Source organism: Coregonus clupeaformis, chromosome 20 (assembly GCF_020615455.1).
Source record: "Coregonus clupeaformis isolate EN_2021a chromosome 20, ASM2061545v1, whole genome shotgun sequence".
NCBI classification, from domain to species: Eukaryota; Metazoa; Chordata; class Actinopteri; order Salmoniformes; family Salmonidae; genus Coregonus; species Coregonus clupeaformis.
In genome coordinates, this window is record NC_059211.1 from 43154389 (window position 1) to 43161258 (window position 6870).

Sequence of the window (6870 nt, forward strand, 5' to 3'; positions counted from 1 at the left end):
GCCCCAGACCGAGGGTGATTGACCGTCATCTTGAACTTCTTCCATTTTCTAATAATTGCGCCAACAGTTGTTGCCTTCTCACCAAGCTGCTTGCCTATTGTCCTGTAGCCCATCCCAGCCTTGTGCAGGTCTACAATTTTAACCCTGATGTCCTTTCACAGCTCTCTGGTCTTGGCCATTGTGGAGAGGTTGGAGTCTGTTTGATTGAGTGTGTGGACAGGTGTATTTTATACAGGTAACGAGTTCAAACAGGTGCAGTTAATACAGGTAATGAGTGGAGAACAGGAGGGCTTCTTAAAGAAAAACTAACAGGTCTGTGAGAGCCGGAATTCTTACTGGTTGGTAGGTGATCAAATACTTACAGTGGGGAAAAAAAGTATTTAGTCAGCCACCAATTGTGCAAGTTCTCCCACTTAAAAATATGAGAGAGGCCTGTAATTTTCATCATAGGTACACGTCAACTATGACAGACAAATTGAGGAAAAGAAATCCAGAAAATCACATTGTAGGATTTTTTATGAATTTATTTGCAAATTATGGTGGAAAATAAGTATTTGGTCACCTACAAACAAGCAAGATTTCTGGCTCTCACAGACCTGTAACTTCTTCTTTAAGAGGCTCCTCTGTCCTCCACTCGTTAACTGTATTAATGGCACCTGTTTGAACTTATTATCAGTATAAAAGACACCTGTCCACAACCTCAAACAGTCACACTCCAAACTCCACTATGGCCAAGACCAAAGAGCTGTCAAAGGACACCAGAAACAAAATTGTAGACCTGCACCACGCTGGGAAGACTGAATCTGCAATAGGTAAGCAGCTTGGTTTGAAGAAATCAACTGTGGGAGCAATTATTAGGAAATGGAAGACATACAAGACCACTGATAATCTCCCCTCGATCTGGGGCTCCACGCAAGATCTCACCCCGTGGGGTCAAAATGATCACAAGAACGGTGAGCAAAAATCCCAGAACCACACGGGGGGACCTAGTGAATGACCTGCAGAGAGCTGGGACCAAAGTAACAAAGCCTACCATCAGTAACACACTACGCCGCCAGGGACTCAAATCCTGCAGTGCCAGACGTGTCCCCCTGCTTAAGCCAGTACATGTCCAGGCCCGTCTGAAGTTTGCTAGAGTGCATTTGGATGATCCAGAAGAGGATTGGGAGAATGTCATATGGTCAGATGAAACCAAAATATAACTTTTTGGTAAAAACTCAACTCGTCATGTTTGGAGGACAAAGAATGCTGAGTTGCATCCAAAGAACACCATACATACTGTGAAGCATGGGGGTGGAAACATCATGCTTTGGGGCTGTTTTTCTGCAAAGGGACCAGGACGACTGATCCGTGTAAAGGAAAGAATGAATGGGGCCATGTATCGTGAGATTTTGAGTGAAAACCTCCTTCCATCAGCAAGGGCATTGAAGATGAAACGTGGCTGGGTCTATCAGCATTACAATGATCCCAAACACACCGCCCGGGCAACGAAGGAGTGGCTTCGTAAGAAACATTTCAAGGTCCTGGAGTGGCCTAGCCAGTCTCCAGATCTCAACCCCATAGAAAATCTTTGGAAGGAGTTGAAAGTCCATGTTGCCCAGCGACAGCCCCAAAACATCACTGCTCTAGAGGAGATCTGCATGGAGGAAATGGCCAAAATACCAGCCACAATGTGTGAAAACCTTGTGAAGACTTACAGAAAACGTTTGACCTGTGTCATTGCCAACAAAGGGTATATAACAAACTATTGAGAAACTTTTATTATTGACCAAATACTTATTTTCCACCATAATTTGCAAATAAATTCATTAAAAATCCTACAATGTGATTTTCTGGATTTTTTTTCTTCTCATTTTGTCTGTCATAGTTGACGTGTACCTATGATGAAAATTACAGGCCTCTCTCATCTTTTTAAGTGGGAGAACTTGCACAATTGATGGCTGACTAAATACTTTTTTTCCCCACTGTATTTACATACGTATTCAGACCCTTTATTCAGTACTTTGTTGATGTATCAAATACTTATGTCATGCAATAAAATGCAAATTAATTACTTAAAAATCATACAATGTGATTTTCTGGATTTTTGTTTAAGATTCCGTCTCTCACAGTTGAAGTGTACCTATGATAAAAATTACAGACCTCTACATGCTTTATAAGTAGGAAAACCTCAAAAATCGGCAGTGTATCAAATACTTGTTCTCCCCACTGTATCTATAAAACAAAATCCATGTGTACGTGTGTATAGGGCGTATGTTATCATGTGTTTGTATGCATGTGTCAATGTTTGTGTTGCTGCACAGTCCCTGCTGTTCCATAAAGTGGATTTCTTTCTGTTTTTTAAATCAGATTTTACTGCTGGCATGAGTTATTTGATGTGGAATAAAGTTCCATGTAGTCATGGCTCTATGTACTGTAGTATTGTGCGCCTCCCATAGACTTGGGGACTGTGAAGAGACCTCTGGTGGCATGTCTTGTGGGATATGCATGGGTGTCCGAGCTTTGTGCCAGTAGTTCAAACAGACAGCTCGGTGCATTCAACATGTCAACTCTCACAAATACAAGTAGTGATGAAGTCTATCTCTCCTCCACTTTGAGCCAGGCGAGATTGACTGCATATTATTAATGTTAGCTCTCTGTGTACATCCAAGGGCCAGCCGTGCTGCCCTGTTCTGAGCCAATTGCAATTTTCCCTCTTTGTGGCACCTGACCACACGACTGAACAGTAGTCCAGGTGCGACAAAACTAGGGCCGGTAGGACCTGCCTGAGCTGTTAAGAATGCAGAGCAGCGCTTTATTATAGACAGACTTCTCCCCATCCTAGCTACTGTTGTATCAATATGTTTTGATCATGACAGTTTACAATCCAGGGTTACTCCAAGCAATTTAGTCTTCTCAACTTGCTCAATTTCCACATTATTCATTACAAGATTTAGTTGAGATTTAGGGTTTAGTGAATGATTTGTCCCAAATACAATGCTTTTAGTTTTTGAAATATTTAGGACTAACTTATTCCTTGCCACCCATTCTGAAACTAACTGCAGCTCTTTGTTAAGTGTTGCTGTCATTTCAGTCGCTGTGGTAGCTGACGTGTATAGTGTTGAGTCATCCACATACATAGACACACTGGCTTTACTCATGTTGTTAGTAAAGCTTGAAAAAAGTAAGGGGCCTAGACAGCTGCCCTGGGGAATTCCTGATTCTACCTGGATTTTGTTGGAGAGGCTTCCATTAAAGAACACCCTCTGTGTTCTGTTAGACAGGTAACTCTTTATCCACAATATAGCAGGGGGGTGTAAAGCCATAACACATACGTTTTTCTAGCAACAGACTATGATCGATAATGTCAAAAGCCGCACTGAAGTCTAACAAAACAGCCCCGTTTTATCATCAATTTCTCTCAGCCAATCATCAGTCATTTGTGTAAGTGCTGTGCTTGTTGAATGTACTTCCCTGTAAGCATGCTGAACGTCTGTTGTCAATTTGTTTTCTGTAAAATAGCATTTTATCTGGTCAAACACCATTTTTTACAAAAGTTTACTAAGGGTTGGTAACAGGCTGATTGGTCGGCTATTTGAGCCAGTAAAGGGGGCTTTACTATTCTTAGGTAGGGGAATAACTTTTGCTTCCCTCCAGGCCTAAGGGCACACACTTTCCAGTAGGCTTAAATTGAAGATATATCAAATAGGAGTGGCAATATCGTCCGCTATTATCCTCAGTAATTTTCCATCCAAGTTGTCAGACCCCGGTGGCTTGTCATTGTTGATCGACAATAATACTTTTTTCACCTCTTCCACACTTTACGGAATTCAAAATTACAATGCTTGTCTTTCATAATTTGGTCAGATATACAGTTGAAGTCGGAAGTTTACATATACTTAGGTTGGAGTCATTAAAACTCATTTTTCAGCCACTCCACAAATTTCTTGTTAACAAACTATAGTTTTGGGAAGTCAGTTAGGACATCTACTTTGTGCATGACACAAGTAATTTTTCCAACAATTGTTTACAGACAGATTATTTCACTTATAATTCACTGTTGACTGTACCTTTAAACAGCTTGGAAAATTCCAGAAAATTATGTCATGGCTTTAGAAGCTTCTGATAGGCTAATTGATATCTCATATGAGTCAATTGGAGGTGTACCTGTGGATGTATTTCAAGGCCTACCTTCAAACTCAGTGCCTCTTTGCTTGACATCATGGGAAAATCAAAAGAAATCAACCAATACCTCAGAATTTTTTTTTTAGAAATCTGGGTCATCCTTGGGAGCAATTTCAAAATGCCTGAAGGTACCACGTTCATCTGTACAAACAATAGTACGCAAGTATAAACACCATGGGACCACGCAGCCGTCATACCGCTCAGGAAGGAGACGCGTTCTGTCTCCTAGAGATGAACGTACTTTGGTGCGAAAAGTACAAATCAATCCCAGAACAACAGCAAAGGACCTTGTGAAGATGCTGGAGGAAACAGGTACAAAAGTATCTATATCCACAGTAAACGAGTCCTATATCGACATAGCCTGAAAGGCCACTCAGCAAGGAAGAAGCCAATGCTCCAAAACCGCCATAAAAAAGCCAGACTACGGTTTGCAACTGCTCATGGGGACAAAGATCATACTTTTTGGAGAAATGTCCTCTGGTCTGATGAAACAAAAATAGAACTGTTTGGCCATAATGACCATATATATTTGGAGGAAAAAGGGGGTTGCTTGCAAGCCGAAGAACACCATCCCAATCGTGAAGCACGGGGGTGGCAGCATCATGCTGTGGGGGTGCTTTGCTGCAGGAGGGACTGGTGCACTTCACAAAATAGATGGCATCATGAGGAAGGAAAATTATGTGGATATATTGAAGCAACATCTCAAGACATCAGTCAGGAAGTTAAAGCTTGGTCACAAATGGGTCTTCCAAATGGACAATGACCCCAAGCATACTTCCAAAGTTTAGGCAAAATGGCTTAAGGACAACAAAGTCAAGGTATTGGAGTGGCCATCACAAAGCCCTGACCTCAATCCTACAGAAAATGTGTGGGCAGAACTGAAAAAGCGTGTGCAAGCAAGGAGGTCTACAAACCTGACTCAGTTAAACCAGCTCTGTCAGGAGGAATGGGCCAAAATTCGCCCAACTTATTGTGGGAAGCTTGTGGAAGGCTACCCGAAACATTTGACCCAAGTTAAACAATGTAAAGGCAATGCTACCAAATACTAATTGAGTGTATGTAAACTTCTGACCCACTGGGAATGTGATGAAATAAATAAAAGTGGAAATAAATCATTCTCTCTACTATTATTCTGACATATCACAATCTTAAAATAAAGTGGTGACCTAACTGACCTAAGACAGTGAATTTTTACTAGGATTAAATGTCAGGAATTGTGAAAAACTGGGTTTAAATGTATTTGGCTAATGTGTATGTAAACTTCAGACTTCAACTGTACTTGGATGTGTAGTGTCAACGTTTGTTGCTGGCATGTCATGCCTAAGTTTGCTAATCATCAAGTAGACACAGGAACTTCAAGGTATTGCAGTTGAACATGAATAGATTAAATCCTTATTGAGATTTTATGGTTGGTGTGTGTAGTGTAAACATCTTCATGAATGTTGTTGTATTTCATAGGATTCGTACACTTGTGTTATTGTGGAGAGAGTTTATCTTGTGCTGCAGAGAAGACAAGACAACCAAGTCCTCAAAGCCAAGAGTACTGGGAAAGTTTCACTCAATGTAAGTTAGTAACAGAGACTCGCTGTGCACAGTTCACCCAGAAAGGCTTAGTTTGTCTGCATCAACTTTTTTTGTTTACTTCTGCTTTCTCCCTTAGAATTTACTATTTACAATTGTCATGGATACACAATTTGAAGTACATGTTGTACATGGAGAAGAAACAGAGATTGTCAAAATGGACTACAAGAAAGAAAGTTTCAGGACTTTCTACATTGGGGGTCTACCAGCATCATTGAGAGAAAGGTACAAAACTCTGTCAATGGGCTTTCTGCCATAATATCCTCTTGCAAGGGATACATGCATTTTCCTGGAATGTTCTCTCAATTATGCAATTATCCATGTCATCCATTTTCCTTCAGAGATAACGTCACAGTCCCTCCATTCCAAAGGCAGCTCTCGATGTGTCATATTTTAAACTCAAACACTAGCAAGAGTATCAAAATGAGTTAACAAAACGAATTTAACAGTTATGCTTCAGAATTGTATACTTTTTGTAAACACTGTCATTACACAATTTCTTTATTGATCAGCGTCATGGATTCCTGCTCTCACTGGTTGATGGCTATGTGGTGTTTAACTTTGATGACAATGCCTTGATGGAAGACGGCACTACTTGACTGCATTAAGGAATGGCACACGGTAAGACATTTTTAGTTTCATTTGTCAAGCTGTTTCTTATCTGAAATTCTGAAATTGCAATAAAGTGTATAAATCAAAACTTCTGTGATTTCCTCAGATTGGAGTTGAGGGTTGATAACAGAGTCTTGGGCCAGCATCGATCCCCCTCAAGTCAATCCCAATGAACAGCAGGTATTGTTGGGAGGAGAGACCTTCAGGAGCTGCCAGACTAACCTTCATATCAGAAGGTCCGATTCAAAGGTTCTTATTCTAGATTAGAAAATTACTTTCTGAAAAGTACAACATGACACTATTCACACTGTAATTACAAAATAGTTATCACGGTAAAAATTGGAAAAACAAAACTTCTATGAGATTATATTATGATTCAACATTGTGGTCGTTCCAATTCAATGATTATTAGCTACAGTGCGTTCTCTAATTCATTTAGGCAGTTATGGAAAGTAAAGAACTGTTGCTGTGCTTTCTGTCATCTGTTTGTGCTCTGACATAGGCCTGAAGAGA